The sequence below is a fragment of the Lithobates pipiens genome, unplaced genomic scaffold (assembly GCF_037356315.1).
Source record: "Lithobates pipiens isolate NorthernLeopardFrog02 unplaced genomic scaffold, aLitPip1_a1.2 Scaffold_11, whole genome shotgun sequence".
In the NCBI taxonomy this organism is placed as follows: domain Eukaryota; kingdom Metazoa; phylum Chordata; class Amphibia; order Anura; family Ranidae; genus Lithobates; species Lithobates pipiens.
The window spans coordinates 4,324,038-4,342,323 of NW_027507696.1; the positions used below are offsets into that span (position 1 = coordinate 4,324,038).

The 18,286-nt window shown below is 48.9% G+C and overlaps 1 protein-coding gene across 1 annotated transcript in view; it reads right to left on the minus strand.

The window, feature by feature from the left end:
- Positions 1 to 18,286, minus strand: part of GPSM1 (G protein signaling modulator 1) — a 391,197-nt gene that overhangs the window by 350,166 nt on the left and 22,745 nt on the right. The window lies entirely within an intron of this gene.

Genomic DNA, 18,286 nt, shown 5'->3' on the forward strand with positions numbered 1-18,286 from the left:
GTATTGCACAAAAGCTGTAAATACTTATGTACACATGATTTTTTTGTTTTTGTTTTTTGAATAAATTTGCAAAGATTTCAAACTTCTTTCACATTGTCATTATGGGGTATTGTTTGTAGAATTTCAAGGAAAATAATGAATTTAATCAATTTTGGAATAAAGCTTTAACATAAACTGTGTAAAAAGTGAAGCGATGTGAATATTTTCCGGACGTGCTGTAACATGCGTCAAGGTGATTCAGGCATCACTACAATTTAACCACTTCCCGACCAGCGCACGACAATGTACGTCGACAGAATGGCACGGGCAGGCATATTGGCGTACAGGTACGTCCAATATTCGATGCCGCCCTGCCATCGGGGGCGCGCTCCCGCGCTGGTCGGGACCCCCGTGAGTCTGGTCGCGGGACCCGCGGACTCGATCGCCGCGGGCATCCCCGCGATCGTCTCACGGAGAGGCTGAATGGAAGAAATGCTGTGTAAACAACATTTTTCCATTCTGCCTAGCAACTAGTGACACTGATCTCTGCTCCATGTGATTGGAGCAGAGATCAGTGTACACTAAATGAAAGCCCAACCCCCCCACAGTTAGTAACACACCCCTAGGAACACTTAACCCCTACACTGCCACCCACTGGTTAACCCTTTCACTGCCAGTGTCATTTACTCAGGAATCACTGCATTTATATAGCAGTGATTACTGTATAAATGACAATGGTCCCAAAAATGTGTCAAAAATGTCCGATGGGTCCCCGACAATGTCGCAGTCACAATAAAAATCGCAGATCGCCACCATTACTAGTAAAAAAAAATAATAATAAAAAATTAATAAAAATGCTATAAAACTATCCCTATTTTGTAAACGCTATAACTTTTGCGCAAACCAATCAATAATCGCTTATTGCGATTTTTTTTACCAAAAATATGTAGAAGAATACGTATCGGCCTAAACTGAGGGAAAAAAATGTTTTTTTATATATTTTTGGGGGATATTTATTATAACAAAAAGTAAAAAATAATGTGTTTTTTTTCAAAATTGTCGCTCTATTTTTGTTTATAGCGCAAAAAATAAAAACCGCAGGGGTGATCAAACACCACCAAAAGAAAGCTCTATTTGTGGGAAAAAAAGGACGTCAATTTTGTTTGGGAGCCACGTCGCACGACCAGGCAATTGTCAATTAAAGCGACGCAATGCCGAATCGCAAAAAGTGGTCTGGTCTTTGACCAGCAAATTGGTCCGGTCTGAAAGTGGTTAAACAGCAATCCCCTGCCCACAAGCTGCTGTTTCCAGTGTTCTAGAGGAGTGTGTAGCTTGCAGAGATGCCAGTAAGTAATCAGATTAGCTCTTTGTATTGATTCATGGGGAGGCTGCGTTTGACTGACGGCGCAAGCTGGGAGGTTACCATGGAGACAGAGTAAGTGGGAACCCAGCCAAACGTATCTGCATGCGGAAGGTTAGCCTGTTTTTTCATAGGCTTATTGTTTTACAAGAAGCATTGTTGTATCCCTTTTCCAGAAATGAGGTCCCGGAGCGAATGCAAGTTACATTTCTGCACTCAAGATCCACAACAATCATCTGCTTAACCACTTCCCGACTGGCGCACGCCGATGTACATCAGCACGGGCAGGCATATTGGTGTACAGGTACGTCCAGTTTTAAATGCCGCCCTTCCATTGCGAGCGCGCCGCCGCCAGCGCGCCGGTCGGGACCCCCGTGAGTCCAGTCGCGGGTCCCGTAGGACTCGATCGCCGCGGGCATACCCGCGATTGTCTCACGGGGCGGCTGAACGAGGAGATGCCGTTGTAAACAGCATCTCCCCGTTCTGCCTAGCAACAAGTGACGCGGATCTCTGCTCCATGTGATTGGAGCAGAGATCAGTGTTCACTAAAACAAAGCCCAGCCCCCCACAGTTAGTAACACGCCCCTAGGAACACTTAACCCCTACACTGCCACCCCCTGGTTAACCCGTTCACTGCCAGTGTCATTTACACAGGAATCACTGCATTTTGTATAGCAGTGATTGCTGTATAAATGACAATGGTCCCAAAAATGTGTCAAAAATGTCCGATGTGTCCGCCGCAATGTCGCAGTCACTATAAAAATCGCTGATCGCCGCCATTACTAGTAAAAAAAAATAATAATAAAAATGCCATAAAACTATCCCCTATTTTGTAAACGCTATAACTTTTGCGCAAACCAATCAATAATCGCTTATTGCGATTTTTTTTTACCAAAAATATGTAGAAGAATACGTATCGGCCTAAACTGAGGGAAAAAATGTTTTTATATATCTTTGGGGGATATTTATTATAACAAAAATTAAAAAATAATGTGTTTTTTTCAAAATTGTCGCTCTATTTTTGTTTATAGCGCAAAAAATAAAAAATTCAGGGGTGATCAAATACCACCAAAAGAAAGCTCTATTTGTGGGGGGAAAAAAGGACGTCAATTTTGTTTGGGAGCCACGTCGCACGACCACGCAATTGTCAGTTAAAGTGACGCAGTGCCGAATCGCAAAAAGTGGTCTGGTCTTAAGCCAGCAAAATGGTCCGGTCTGAAAGTGGTTAAATACCAATCTAATGGAGAGTCAAAGCAAAACTCTGTTCAGACAGCTCTATACTGTTTAACAGACAAAATATTTGGAATTCTGCCCAACCAGCTTTTTGATCCACGTACTTCTGCTAAACTATCTGCACAGTGTTTGTATATTCTCCCTGGGCCTGAGTTAGTTTGCTCTGGGTACTTCGGTTTCCTCCCACACTCCTAATACATTGGTAGGTTAACTACTGTAATTTTTGTACTCCCCGTAAAATCCTTTTCTCTGTAATTCACGGACCGACGCAGCTCCTCTCTTAGCCATTGGGTTGTATACCTTACCTCTAGGAGAATACTAGGCAAAGTTGTAATAAAACACTCAGAACTCTCAGTTCCGCCCCTTAGGTATCAACCCTCCTGCCTGCTAGCAGAACTCAGTACGTCAACAAGCAGTATAACGTAAAGAAAACAGGAGGGGCGGGTGCCGTGTCGGTCGGTGAATTACAGAGAAAAGGATTTTACGGTGAGCACAAAAAAATCCTATTTTCTTCTCTTATATTCACCGACTCTGACTTACAAAAGGGAGCAGTGGTAGACAAATACACTTTTAGAGCCCGAACCAAGCCCAAAAGCGTGAAGGGCCACCTCCTTAGGGTGTTTGTGTCCTAGGACAGAGAGATGGTAACACCATGTCCTCATTAATGTGAAAAGCCGCGACCACCTTCGGTAGAAAGGACGGTTGCGAACGCAACACCATCTTATCCTTATGGATAACCAGATAAGGCGACTTACAAGACAAGGTCGCCAGTTCCAAGACCCTCCTGGCCGATGTGATGGCCACTAAAAAGACCACTTTCTGAAAAAGCGTCAACAGGGGAACACCCTGATATTTTAAGCGGCGGATTTTGAAGCGCCGATAACGCCAGGTTCAAATCTCATGGGGGTAACGGTGGACGCACCAGAGGGACCACATGACCGACCCCCTGAACAAAGGTACTCACTATGAGTGAGATGCCAGGGGGTCGCTGAAAAAAAGACAGTCAAAGCTGAAACTTGCCCTCTAATAGTGCTTAACGCAAATTTTTGGTCTACTCCTTGCTGAAGAAACAGCAGAATCCTGGATATGGAAAAAGAGCGCGGTTGCCAACCCTTCTCCTCACATTTGGAGATGTAGGCTGTCCAGGTACAATGATGTATCTTCCTAGCAGAAGATTTCCGTGCTCTCAACATAGTTGGGATCACCGAGTCTGACAGACCCCAGTTTCTCAACACCTGGCTCTCAATAGCCATGCCGTTAAAGCCCGCGATGGTAAAGCAGGATGGAGAATCGGACCCTGAGACAGAAGGCCCTTTCGTAATGGCAGTCGCCAGGGAGCGTCTGCCACCAGACCCACTAGGTCTGCATACCATGGGCGCTAAGGCCAATCTGGGACCACCAGTATTGCTGGGATCCCCTCGGCTTCCACTCTGTGAATCAGACGTGGTAACAGCTTCAGTGGAAGAAAGGCATAGATCAGCTGGTGCTGATCCCACGGAGCCACCAGCGCATCTGATGCGTCCGTCCACGGATCCCTTTTTCTGGACCCGAATCTTGGCCCCCTCTGATTGAGACGGGAGGCCAGAAGATCCACGTCTGGTGTGCCCCACCTCAGGCACAGTAACCCAAATACCTCCGGATGCGATGCACATTCTCCTGGGTCCAGCATCTGGCGACTCAGATAGTCCACCAGTTCTCCACTCCGGGAATGTACCAGAGGCCCTGAGCCGACTTAACCCCCATTATTCCACCCCAGCCGAAAGGGCTGGTGTCCATTGTGATCACTGTCCACTTTAGAGGTAGGTACAACTTTCCGGCCTGAATCACCGGGGACCTCAGCCACCAGATCAGTGATTCTCTGACTGATTGGCTCACCTGAATCTGATGATTCAGGGACAACTTAGATTTGTCCCAAGATGTCCTACTGCAGGACTCTGGTGTAGAACTGGGCAAATGGTACAGCCTCAAAGAAGGCCACCATGAGCTCCAGGACTCGCATGCAAAAGCAAAGCGATAACCACCTGTGGTACATCAGCAGTCTTACCGCAGATCTGAAAGTCTGCAGCTTGTCTGAAGGGAGAAAAAACTCTCGCTTCCATGGAGTCTAGCAGCAAGCCTAGGTACTCCAAACGCTGAGTCGGTACAATCACTGAGTTCTTTAGGTTCAACAGCCACTCAAATTCTTGCAGAGTCTGCATAGTGATCGCTACATCCTCCTTTAATTCTGAGGCGGAAGATGCTCTCAGGAGGAGATCGTCTAGATATCCCACGATCGCGATCCCACGTTGCCGTAGCAACGTCAAAACGGGAGCCAAAACCTTGGTAAAGACTCGGGGGCTGATGTCAGACCGAAGGGAGAACCACAAACTGGTAGTGGGCTTCCCTGCTGCAAATCGCAGAAACTTCTGCTGCCACAGACATATGGGTATGTGCAGGTACGCATCCTGGATGTCTAAGGGCGCCAGGGAGTACCCTTGATGGAGTGCAACTACTGGGCTTTTGGGTCCAAGATTGGACGTACCCCTTCCTTCTTGGAAACTACAAAACATATTTGAGTAGAATCCTTGGAAACGTTCCGATTCTGGAACCAGTACAACCACCCTGCTACTCAGCAGGTCCCTTACTGTCCCCAAGAGGGCCTCCCAGTGAGCCAGGGATAAGGGTATGTTGGAAGGGAAGAATCTGTTTGGCGACCAAGAGAGCAACTCTATCTTGTAACCTGAGGAAATCAGGTCGCAGGTCCATTGGTCGAAAACCGAGGGGACCACCGGGCTGCAAACTCCTGAAGGAGACCCCCCACCCGAGACATGGGTGGGGACAAACTTTCATGCGGTAGCCTTATACTCGCAGGCTTGTTAGGCTTGCGGTTCCAGGGGCGCTTTTGTCCGTCCGTGGTCGTCCTGTCGGGCTAGGGACGTTATACCGAAGCTCCAGGCGGACGGAAAAGCAGTTAGTGAACGGAAACAAGAGGGCCCTTGCCTACAGCGTGGCTCCTTAGCCTTCCTGGCCTGTGGGAGTAATTATCAGGGCTGGCTTAGCCCTTCCTCCTCTGGGCTGGCCGCTCAGCTGTCGGCTAATTGCCAGTTCTCTTCTCTCTCCACAGTTACCAGCTGTTCCCGATGATGCTCGTCTGACCTGCCTATTTAAAAAGTCTTCCAGCTCATTTCTCCATTGCCTTCACATTTGGTCACATCACAAGGAACCATCTCCTGCTGTTTGTTTCTAGACTGGCTTGCTGACATCCCTCCTGGGTTCTTATCTGGCTTGCAGTTGCTCTCCTTGGATCCCCGACTTCTGGACTGGCTGACTACCCGATCTGGCTACTGGACTCTGGCTATGCTTGACTACGCTTTTTTCTATTTACCTTTTTATTTTTATTATTAATAAACAAGTGTGATTTGATTGTACTTCTGTCTCTGTCTGTTTCATGGTTCCTGACAGCAATACACTGTTACCACCGGTGGCATGCTTATTAATGGCATCTAAAGAGGCTCCCAAGAGCCGTTCGCCAAGGAAGGGAAAATCCGTCAGGGCTTTTTTAGATGCCTGGTCAACAGACCAGCATTTCAGCCAATCAGGCGCCTCGGCACCACAGCTGACAATGAAGCCCTAGAACCAGAGGAAGGTATCCAGGGCCGTGTCACAAACGTACTATAAGGCCTTGCACTAGTTGGTCTGCCAGTTTCACGCAGACAGGAAAAGCCTGACGCTCTCCCAATTCGCGGTGCAAAAGTTTTGTTCACTCAGACCGTGTCTGCGACACAAGTGCGGATGCCAGTACTGGTCGCACAAGGGACACCACAAGCGTAAACAAGGAACGAGCCACTGCCTCGGCCTTCCTGTCCGGGATCCTTAAATGCAGGAGTTCCCACTACCGGGATCCTGGTTACTTATTTAACCTTGATACTGGAGGGACCAGGACCGGAGGAGCCGACCACTTTGTGAGAAGGCATTCCTCAAAGGGGTAACGCACCGCCCTGTGTCTGGGGACCAAAAAGGTCCATTGCGTGCGACCCCATTCCTTGTAGGTGAATTTGTCAAATAAGTCAAATACGGGAACACCATAGGTGAACATGCTGGCTTGCGGGACCCAAAGGGGACCGGTACCTCAGCAGGGGGACCTGCTGGCTCCTGACTACATTCACGCTAGTAGCCAATAGCTTTGGTGTAGGAATTTGATCTGAGCATGCGTGGCACTTTGTCCGATCGGAATATGTCCGATCGGAGCATCTTGTCGGAAAATTTTACCAACAAGTTGGAAAACTTGGTCCGTCGGATACTCCGAGGGAAACAGTCCGATGTAGACCACACACAGGGGTCAACAGGGGTCACCAGCCTCATCGGGGCCCGAGTCTGTGCCAGAGCTCTCCCCAGAGAAGGGGGGGGGGGAACAGGGGCCACCTTATTGCACACATCTTCCCACGCACCGCCTCCATCTAGCAATGAACGAGTTGAGGACTGCCATCAGGGTGTCCATGGGCACTGCGCAGTCTGCAGGTGACCCAGCTGTCATTGCTTGGACTTTGGGGGAAGAAACACTAGTTTCTGAGCCATGCTGACCCTATACTGTCTGCCACCCGAAGGGGACTTAGGACAGTGGCAGTCCCACCCTCCCTGCTGCCGCTGACTGAGGGGCTCATTCCCGCTGGACTCACCACCCTGGGGAGTTCTGCGCTGTCCACAAGTGGTGCCTGTAGTCTCTGAGTGCACCCATGTGCAGAGGAAACCAAAAACTGAGTTGGTGATAACCGCTGGAACGATCGCTAAAACAATCAGAAAATTTGCTCAGGCTTCCATAAATTGGCCGCTCAGCATCCAGTACACAGACGGGAAACACAGGGAAAAAAGGCTGAGAGCGCACATGAGCCATGCTGCTGTCAGGGAACACGGAAATATGTTCAGGCTTCCAGAAAATGGCCGCCAGTGCCTTGAATAGGAATCACATAGAAAATGGCTGCTGAAGCCCAGACAGTCAACCTGCTCTGCCCCACCTAAAATGGCTGCCAAACATCGCCATGAGGTAGATATAAAAAAGACCTGCAAAGCCACAGCGATGCACCATTCCCAGCAGACCCTCACAGGCACCTTCCAGGGGCATACCATACAGGTCCCAGGACCACCGCCATTCAGCCAGCTCCCCCATGCCCCCCCCCCCCCCAGCACAGCGCTGCTCCACCTTCCTCTCCTACTGTACCGATCCGTGCAAGGAGAGGGGAGGAGCTGAAGCGGACATGCTCCGGTCTGTTGTCAACTGATTGCTCAGTCATTGCACAGGGCGATCACGCCGCTGTCAGTGGCCCTTTACCCCGTTCTGTGACGCACCAAGTCCAGAGGACCCGACGGTCATGGACAGCTCCGGGTGCGCACCCAAACGCAGTTCTGGGAAGACATCATATGGTGGCCTCCCAGAGTTATCCAACCACACTATAGCCGTCATCCGGCTATGGCCTGGTCGGTAACTGGAAAGTTAGAAGCCGATTGGCTACCATGCACAGATGCACCAGATTTTGCACTTTCCCGTTTTAGTAAATCAACCTCTATGGATTGTTTTTTTTTTTGTTTTCAGTGTGACTGCAGTTCTGGCACCTCCAGTAATAAATGTATGTAATGGCTGGGGGTGCCAGGGGTATGCTGGCTGCTGGGGGATCCATTGTTGCTGGGAGGATCTACTGCTCGTCCGTTTAAGACCACCTCTCAAAAGTGGGTGGAACTCCGCTTTAAGCCTAGAATAAATCTGGATACAGGCTATACAATTTTCTGTAGATTTTTTCCTTTAGATTTACCAAAATCATATAATACGAGGTCAAACCTTAAGAGTTTCAATTTGTATGCAATCAGCCAGGCCCTTACACTACATGGTTTTGGTAAATCTAAAGTAAAATCAGACAACAAAAAGTTGTAAAGCGTGTATGGGGTCTTAGACCCCATACACAATATTAGATGTCCTCCAGATTTTTGTCTTCAGATTTATCAAAAACCATGTACAAGGGCCTGCCTGATTGCATACAAGTTGAAACTCTAAGCCCTTGTACACACGGTCAGAGATTCCGACAACCAAATCCGATTTTGTCCGCTGCATTTTGTCCGAAACTGTTGCATACACACGGTCGGACAAAGTTGTCAGAAAATCCGACGTGATGACGTTATTTCGTTACGACGGGACTACATTCACGCTAGTAGCCAATAGCTTTGGTGTAGGAATTTGATCTGAGCATGCGTGGCACTTTGTCCGATCGGAATTCTCTACACATGATCGGAGTATGTCCGATCGGAGCATCTTGTCGGAAAATTTTACCAACAAGTTGGAAAACTTGGTCCGTCGGATACTCCGAGGGAAACAGTCCGATGTAGACCACACACATATCCGACAAAACGGTCCGATCGGACACATTCCGTCTGAATCTCCGACCGTGTGTACAAGGGCCTAGGCCCCTTTCGCCTGTCCATTTTTATCCGATCCCATCCACCAGGCAGATGGAAAAATTGGATTTTTGTACTCACCGTAAAATCCTTTTCTCTGAAGTTCATTGACAAACACAGCTCCTTTAATTCTTGACCTTAGGGTTAGCATGCCACCTTCAGGAGAGGACTAGGCAGAACATGTGACACATGTAAAAACAGCAAGGCTGCACAGCATCGGCCAGGGGGCAATCCCTGTGGCTATAACCCCTCACCCTGCTTCCTGCAGCTCAGTTCATCAAAAATCAGTACAAACATAATTAGGAGGGGTGGGTGCTATGTCCGTCAATGAACTTCAGAGAAAAGGATTTTACTGCGAGTACAAAAATCCCATTTTCTCTTTCGTTCTTTGACAGACACAGCTCCTTTAATTCTTGACCTTAGGGAAGTCCCCAAGCAGTGTTAAAAAACGAGGGGTGGAAACAGCAAAACATAACTTCTCCAACAACAAAAGGAACACCTAAACAGAGGAGTTGCCATCTTAAACGGCCGCTATCAAAACCAGCAGCCAACTTATGCATCAAAAGATGCATTTAGAACAACTTGTAACTTAAAGTGTAAATTGCAACCTTACACAGCCGTCTGCAAAACCTTGCGGCCAAAGCACGCATCCGAAGATGAGCTTACGTCAACTTTGTAAAATTTTGTGAAAGTGTGAACGGACGACCAAGTCGCCGCCTTACACACCTGGGAGACAGACGCTTGATGTCGGAAAGCGCAGGAGGTTCCAATTGCCCTGGTCTGATCCACGAGAAATGGATCCACGAGACCTTTTTTTTGGACCAGCCACCGAGACAAACTGACTTCAGGAAGGGAGCCATAGCAGACAGATACACCCGTAGAGCCTGGACCACATCCAGGGAATGTAAGGCAACCTCTTTCGGCGTGTGTCTGCTTAGGACATAGGGATGGTAACACAATGTTCTCATTTAGATGGAATGCCGAAACCACCTTTGGAAGGAAAGAGGGCTGCGGACGTAACAGCAACTTATCCTTGTGGATGAAAAGGTAGGGAAGGTAGACAAGGAAGGCCGCCAACTCAGAAACCCTCCTGGCAGATGTAATAGCCACTAGAAAGACTACTTTGAGAAAGAGTCAACAAGGGAAGCTCCCTAATGTTTTCAAACGGCGGTTTCTGAAGCGCCAATAGCACCAGATTCAGATCCCACGGAGGTAGTGGTGGTCGAAGCAGAGGGACTACGTGTCGAACCCCTTGCACAAACATACTCCCCAACGAGTGAGTCACCAAGGGGCGATGGAAAAAGACAGCCAAGGCTGATATCTGTCCCTTGATGGTGCTTAAAGGCAAGTTTCTGATCCACTCCTCACCGCAAAAACAGCAGGATCCTGGAAACTAAGTATGTGCATGGACGCCACCCCATCTCCTCACACATGAAGATGTAAGCCTTCCACATACGACGGTAAATCTTCCGAGAAGATTACTTCCGTGCCCTCAGCATAGTGGAAATTACAGAGTCAGACAGACCGTGGTCCCTTAGTAACTGGTTTTCTACAGCCATGTCGTTAAAACTAGCAACAGTAAAGCAGGATGAAGTATCGGACCTTGTGATAGAAGGTCTTCTCGCATCGGCAGCGACCAAGGAACATCCGCCACCAGTCGTACTAGGTCGGCATACCAAGGACGTTGAGGCTAATCTGGGGTAATCAGAATCACCGGAATCCCCTCGGCCTCCACTCTGCTCCGCAGACGTGGTAGAAGTTTGGGGGGGGCATAAAACAGTCAATAATGCCCCCGCAGAGCCACCAACGCGTCTGCCCAGGGGTCTCTTGTCCTGGACACAAACCTCTGCACCTTCCGATTGAGCCGAGATGCCAAGAGGTCCACATCTGGTGTGCCCCACATAGGGCAAAGGAGCTGGAATACAGCCGGATGCAAGAACCATTCCCCTGGGTCCAGCATCTGATGACTTAGGTAGTCTGCATGCCAGTTTTCTACTCCCGGAATGTATATGGCTGACAGGGCCAGCACGTGCCGATCTGCCCACTGGAGGATGTGAGCGACCTCCCATGCTGTGGCCAAGCTCCTCATTCCTCCTTGATGGTCGACATATGCCACTGCCGTGGCGTTGTCCGATTGGATCCTAACCAGACGCCCCTGTAGCTTCCTGGACTTGTGGAGAGGCAGCGTCTGATTGCCCAAAGATCAAGCACATTGATCAGCAGTTAGGATTCTTCTCACGACCAGAGGCCCTGGGCTGATTGTATGCCCAAAACTCCCCCCCCAACCGGTCAAGCTGGCGTCCGTTGTGATTACAGTCCAATGGAGAGGAAGGAACGATCTTCCGGACTGAAGGACCGGAGACCTCAGCCAGCAGAGAACGGAATCCCTGACTAACTGGCTCACCTGAATTTGACAATCCAGGGATAATTGAGATTAGTTCCATTTTGACAAAATCTCCTTCTGCAAGACTCGAGTGTGAAATCGAGCGTACGGTACCGCCTCGAAAGTGGCTACCATGAGGCCCAAAACACACATGCAGAAGCACAGCGACGACCACCTGCAGTTCACCAACAACTTCACCGCAGCTTGAAGAGTCTGCAGCTTGTCTGAAGGCAGAAAAACTCTCGCTCCTGAGGAGTCCAACAATAAGCTCAGATACTTCAGGCGTTGAGTCGACACTAACACCGACTTCTTTACGTTCACCACCCAACCAAACTCCTGGAGAGTCTGCATGGTGATCACTACATCCTCCCTAAATTCAGAGGTGGAAGCTGCACTCGTAACGCACGATTGTGATCCCACATTGCCTTAACAGCGCCAGAATTGGAGCTAACACTTTGGTAAAGACTCGGGGTGCTGACGCCAGGCCAAAATGGAGAGCCACAAACTGGTAGTGCTCTTCCCTGACTGAAAATCGCATAAACCTCTGAAGCCTGAGGCATATGGGTACATGTAAGTACGCGTCCTGGATATCCAGGGACACCAGGAAGTCCCCTGATGGAATGCAGTGACTACGGAGCGAACTGAGGTAACGCACCGCCATTCTTCTTGGGAATGAAAAGGCCCGTTGCAGACTTCCCCATTCCTTGTAGATGAACTTATCAAAATAATTCAAATACGGAAACACCTTAGGCGTGCGGGCCTGTTTGCGCGACTCAAAAGGGACCGCCACCTCAGCAGAAGTTCTTGTTGCATCCTGTATCTTCAGGGTATCCCGCACTGCAGTGATAAGTGCTCCAACTAGCGCCTTTTCCTGCGCTAACCCATACACTGAGTCATTCTCATTGTCCGAACGGTCCTGGTCCGCATCCTCTGACCCGTCAGAACAGGGGCCGCCAATCACCACGGGGTCCAAGTCTGAATCAGAGCTCTCCCCAGATGGGGTGGTTTTACCCCCTTTGTGCCCGTACTGTCCACCGCGCTTCCACCCTGTCAAGAAAGGTCTCCAGGACTGCCGACAAAGCGTCCACGGGCACCGCATTTTTAGCAGGTGAGCCGGTTGCAATAGCAGGGAAGTCTGGGGAAGAAGCGCCAACTTAGGGACATAAGGCAAGGTACACAAAAACCCACCCTCCTAGCTGCTCGCAGACTGAGGGGCCCCTCCGCAGGACTCACCACGCTGACTGAGTGCTGCGCTGTGCTGCCGCTGACCACTCTGCCCTGCGTCAGTCACAAAGTGCCCAGAGTGAAACGCGCTGTTCTGAGGTACACAGTCCCAGGACTAGAGGTAAAAAACGCACTGAGGCTACAAGAAAAATGGCCACCGGCCATCCTAGTAAAAAAAATCACCAAGAAAATGGCCGCCACACTTTCTAGAAAAAACTGACCCCATGTAAAGCAGCTAAATTACCTCACAGTGAATAAAAAAGGGCAGTAAGGAAAAAACTGACCCAAACAGCCAGCGCAGCCCCCTGCCGGAGCCCCCCCAGGAGGACCCCTGGCCAGGTACATACACCGCACCTCATGCCCAGTCACACAGCGGCCCAAGCAGGGGAGGAGGGAATGAGGGATAGGGAGAGAGGAAAGGGAGAGTGAGAGACCCCCTAGTCGACCTCCCAGGGAATGCCCAGCTGCTCTATCCTGCTGAGGCGGGGAGAGCTGTACTTAACCCTCCTATTGGGATTGCTGGACACATTCCACCACAGACCCATCACCCGAGCAGTACGGGGTGGCTGCTGGCCACGGCACACTGTGACCCAGACAGCAGTAGCCCGGTCATATGTGTGCCCTGGAGCATATAGCTCACCAGCCGCCCCTGGAGCAGAAGGGGCATGTCGTGGCCGACCCAGCATGTAGCTAGGGACTGCTCACGCCCGATGGCCAGGCTGGGGAGACTACAAGGATCTATATTATGCAGCCTGTCACCCAGCCGGCTGTTAATCACAGGATCAAAATTGTAGAAAAAAAAAAATGAAAATATTCCGAGGACCAATGGTCCCCTCAGGGAGCCAGGTCCTTCTCCTACACTAGATAGAATTGCAATTTACACTTTAAGTTACAAGTTGTTCTAAACGCATCTTTTGATGCATAAGTTGGCTGCTGGTTTTGATAGCGGCCGTTTAAGATGGCAACTCCTCTGTTGAGGTGTTCCTTTTGTTGTTGGTGAAGTTATGTTTTGCTGTTTCCACCCCTCGTTTTTTGACACTGCTTGGGGACTTCCCTAAGGTCAAGAATTAAAGGAGCTGTGTCTGTCAATGAACGAAAGAGAAAATGGGATTTTTGTACTCAGAGTAAAATCCTTTTCTCTGAAGTTCATTGACGGACATAGCACCCACCCCTCCTATTTATGTTTGTACTGATTTTTGATGAACTAAGCTGCAGGAAGCAGAGTGAGGGTGTTATAGCCAGAGGGACCTCCCCTTGGGCGGTGCTGTGCAGTCTTGCTGTTTTTACATGTGTTACATGTTCTGCCTAGTCCTCTCCTGAAGGTGGCATAATAACCCTAATGAAAAAGAAAAGAATTTGGGACTTTAAATGAGGCCTCTGAAGTAGGAATCAGAGGTAACCCCATCCTGGCTTTTACGTAGCAAAAAAAGAGAGAAAGGGTTTAGGCACTGAAGGTTATCAATATTCATTTTATTACATAAATACAACATACAATACAGTACATCACTGACACAGAGATACATTGTGACCTGCAAGCCATTTAAGGTTGAGTTGCACAATTTATAATATGCGATATAAAAACATAAACACTGACTGTAAACATGAGATAGCAGCATTGTTATCTCAAACAACTGGATGTATAACCATGATTGTAGCATCTATAGCTGGACGCGTTTCGTGATTGTCACTTATCGGGAGCAGACGCTGTAGGGATATCCAAAAAATTGAAAGGTGAACAGCGAGTAAACTGAACACACATAAGATAGGGAAGGGGGAATGATGGAACATTCACCCATACTTTCAGGTCAACAATGAACATGGAGTGCGGCGGTGGATGCCAAGTCGAAGCTGCGTACAATTGTCTCCCACGGGAGCAGAGGTGGAAAAAACAATGGCAAAGCAACGGGGAATGCTGAAGGGTGAGGTGTGACTGGGGGAGTGGACCCCACCAAAATCCATGTATGTGCATGGTTTGTGAATGGAATCATCGGTGATAACCCTAATGTCAAGAATTAAAGGAGCTGTGTCCGTCAATGAACGAAAGAGAAATATGTCACTGGTGACAAATTCGTCGTTCCATTGACCTGTATGGAGTGTTCATTCAGGTCCACCTAAAAAACTGACAGGTGGACCTGAATAGTCCACCTTTGTGAAAGGGGCCTTAAGGTTTGACCTCATGTTATATGGTTTTGGTAAATCTGAAGAAAATCTAATAGTGTGTATGGGGTCTTAGTCTTAGGAAGACTAAAATAGGATTTACAGTACCTATATCTCCTAAGCGAGCGCCGTTTAGGAACTATTTACTGTATACTAAGCCAATGATGTCATTGGCGCATGCACTCTAAAGGAACTACCATCGGTGCCATTTCTGCAGAAGCCTGTGTTGTGACCGGCGGGTCTCGCGCGCATGCGCGGGAGTGACGTCACGCAGTTTTGGCCAGTCACACAGCTGGAGTCGGCGGCTCCGGAAGGAAGACAGGCGAAGATGGATTGGGCTGCCAGGGGAGTGGCGCAGGCTTCACTTGCAGGCGTCACATAAGGTGCGTATGCGATGCATACTAGCACATTATCCCTTTAACGTTGCAGGGGGAAAAGAAAAAAAAGACCAAGTTAGACTTACCGGTAACTTGTTTTCCAGAAGTCTTTCAGGACAGCACCTGAGAGATAGCGACTCCACCCTCCTCGTTAGGAAACACCTTCTTCCTCCAGACTTTAAAGGGAGGCGCCTCCCTACCACACATCAGTTGTAGAAGAGAACCTCCGGCCCCGGCTGGAACACAAACACATACGTTAGTCACAGCGTAGCATAATATAATACCATAGGGCGGGATGCTTGCTGTCCTGAAAGACTTCTGGAAAACAAGTTACCGGTAAGTCTAACTTGGTCTTTCCCAAGGCGTCTTTCAGGACAGCACCTGAGAGGATAACAGAGACTTACCCCTTAGGGCGGGACAACAGCTTGCAGGACCTTTCTGCCAAACGCCTGATCGCTGGCAGAAGTGAGATCCAGTCTATAATGTTTCACAAATGTGTGAAAACTCGACCACGTCGCCGCCTTGCAGATCTGCTCAGGGGTGGCACCAGCTCTCTCTGCCCACGTAGACGCCAGAGCTCTGGTTGAGTGTGCACACATTCCTGCTGGAGGAGATAACCCTGCCTGGGAATATGCCTCTGAGATAGCTAATTTCAGCCATCTAGCTAAAGTAACTTTAGAAGCCTGAAAACCCTTTTTTTCTTCCTGAGAAGAGTACAAACAGTGAATCTGAACGCCTGAAGGACTCCGTCCTTTCTAAATAACTCAGCAGAGTCCTCCTGACGTCCAAAGTATGGAAAGAAGTCTCCTTATTTCCTTTGGGGTTAACACAAAACGTTGGCAGTACTATGTCCTGTATACGGTTCTGAACTGAAGCTACCTTCGGTAAGAATTTTGCATCTGTTCTAAGAATAACTCTGTCAGGAAAAATGGAAAGATATGGTTCTTTAATTGACAGAGCATTTAGCTCACTGATCCTGCGTGCAGAGACAATGGCAATCAGAAACACGGTTTTTAATGTGAGAAACCTAAGGGAAGCCTCCACAAGAGGCTCAAAAGGCCCTTTTGTTAGAGACTGTAGGACTACCGACAAATCCCATCTAGGAAAAACCTTAACAGGAGCTGGCCTAGATCTTTTAAGAGCTCTAAAGAACCTGATCACCAGCGGATCTGAGGCCACAGATTTTTCTAAGAACACCGTCAGGGCTGCTACCTGCACCTTCAGGGTACTAACTGCCAGTCCCTTGTCTGCACCATCTTGTAAAAACTCCAAGATGGAGACAAGGCTCCCTGGCACCTGGGCGGCTGACAAACACCAAGTTTTATAACGCTTCCAGACCTTAGAATAAATGGCCCTCGTAACCCTTTTCCTACTTGCTAAAAGGGTCGAGATCAAACGGTTGGAAAACCCCTTGCTCCTAAGGAGCTGCCTTTCAGAAACCAGGCCGTGAGAGCCAGGCTGGCCACTCCTGGATGGTTCACTGGGCCCTGCAACAACAGATCGTGTCTGAGGGGCAGATGCCAACAAGGCTTGATTGCCAGGCCTAGAACTGTCGAAAACCAAGCCCTTTTTGGCCAAAAGGGCGTGATTAGAATAACTGGTACCTTCTCCCTCTGAATTTTTCTTAAAATTAACGGGATTAACTGAAATGGGGGGAAAGCATAGCAAAGACGAAATTCCCATGGATAAGCTAGCACATCTGTGCCCAGCGAGCCATCGCGACTGTCCAGGGAAAAGAACTGGGGAACCTGGGCGTTCACCCTTGAGGCGAACAGGTCTACTTCTGGTAAACCCCATTTTCCGGCAATCATTGTGAATACCTCCGGGTTTAGAGACCATTCTGCTTCCCGAATAGCGTTTCTGCTTAGGAAGTCCGCTACCCTGTTTAGATCCCCTTTTAGGTGGACTGCTGATAGGGATAACAAATGTTTTTCCGCCCACCGAAGAATCTCCATGGCCAGTACCTGAAGCGACCTGCTTCTTGTACCCCCCTGTCTGTTTAAATAAGCCACTGCCGTGGCATTGTCTGTTAGGACCTGGACGTGATGGGACTGAAGTTCCTGAACAAACAACTCCAGAGCTAAGGCAATCGCCTTGAGTTCCCTCCAGTTTGAGGACCTTATTGTCTCCTCTTTGGCCCAGGACCCCTGAGTGAAACGTGTTCCTAGATGGGCTCCCCACCCCCAGGAACTGGCGTCGGTTGTTAGTCTTTTCCCGACTGGAAAAGCCCAGACTAACCCTTCCGATAAGACCTCCTGTCTTTTCCACCACCATAGGGACCTTTTTACCTGGGTTGACATTCTCACCTCTGCCTCTAGGGATGCCACTGTGTGATCCCAAGATTTTAGAAGGAAAGCCTGCAGACACCTGAAATGCATTCTTGCCCACTGGACTGCTGGCATTGCTGAAGTCAGAACTCCCAAAGCTGACATAACCTGTCTTACTGTCAGATTTTGGCTGGTCTGTAATAAAGACACTGCACCGGAAATCCTGTCCTTTTTGTCTAAGGGAAGGAAGATTTTTTGCTCCACCGAATTTATTAGAAACCCTAAAAACCGAATCTCCTGAGATGGGTTTAGGGACGACTTTTGGAGGTTCAAAATCCAACCCAACGCCTCCAGATGGCTGCGAGCTTTGCCTAGATTGGTCTGCAATTCCTCGCTGGATGGGGCGAAAAACAGCAGATCGTCTAAATAAGGAATAACTGCGATTCCCTGAAGACGCAGTGGCGCTAAAGCTTCTGCCATTATTTTGGTAAAAATTCGGGGAGATGATGACAGGCCGAAGGGTAGGGCCCTGAACTGGAGATGATGAACCATACCCCCCAACCTCACCGCCAGCCTGAGAAACTTCTGAGACTGGGGAGAGATCGGAACATGTAGGTATGCGTCTTTTAAATCTACTGACGCCATAAAACATCCTGGCGTCAACAGGTTTCTGACCGAAAAAATTGAGTCCATTTTGAACTTCCTGTACCTTATGGACTCGTTTAAAGGTTTTAGGTTGAGAATCAACCGAAACTTCCCTGTCGGTTTCTTTACTAGGAAAACATGGGAATAAAACCCCTCCTGCTGTTCTTGCAGGGGTACCTGTACTACTACGCCCTGTTGCATCAGTTCCTCTAGAGAGGACTTCATGGCCAGGGCCCTTACT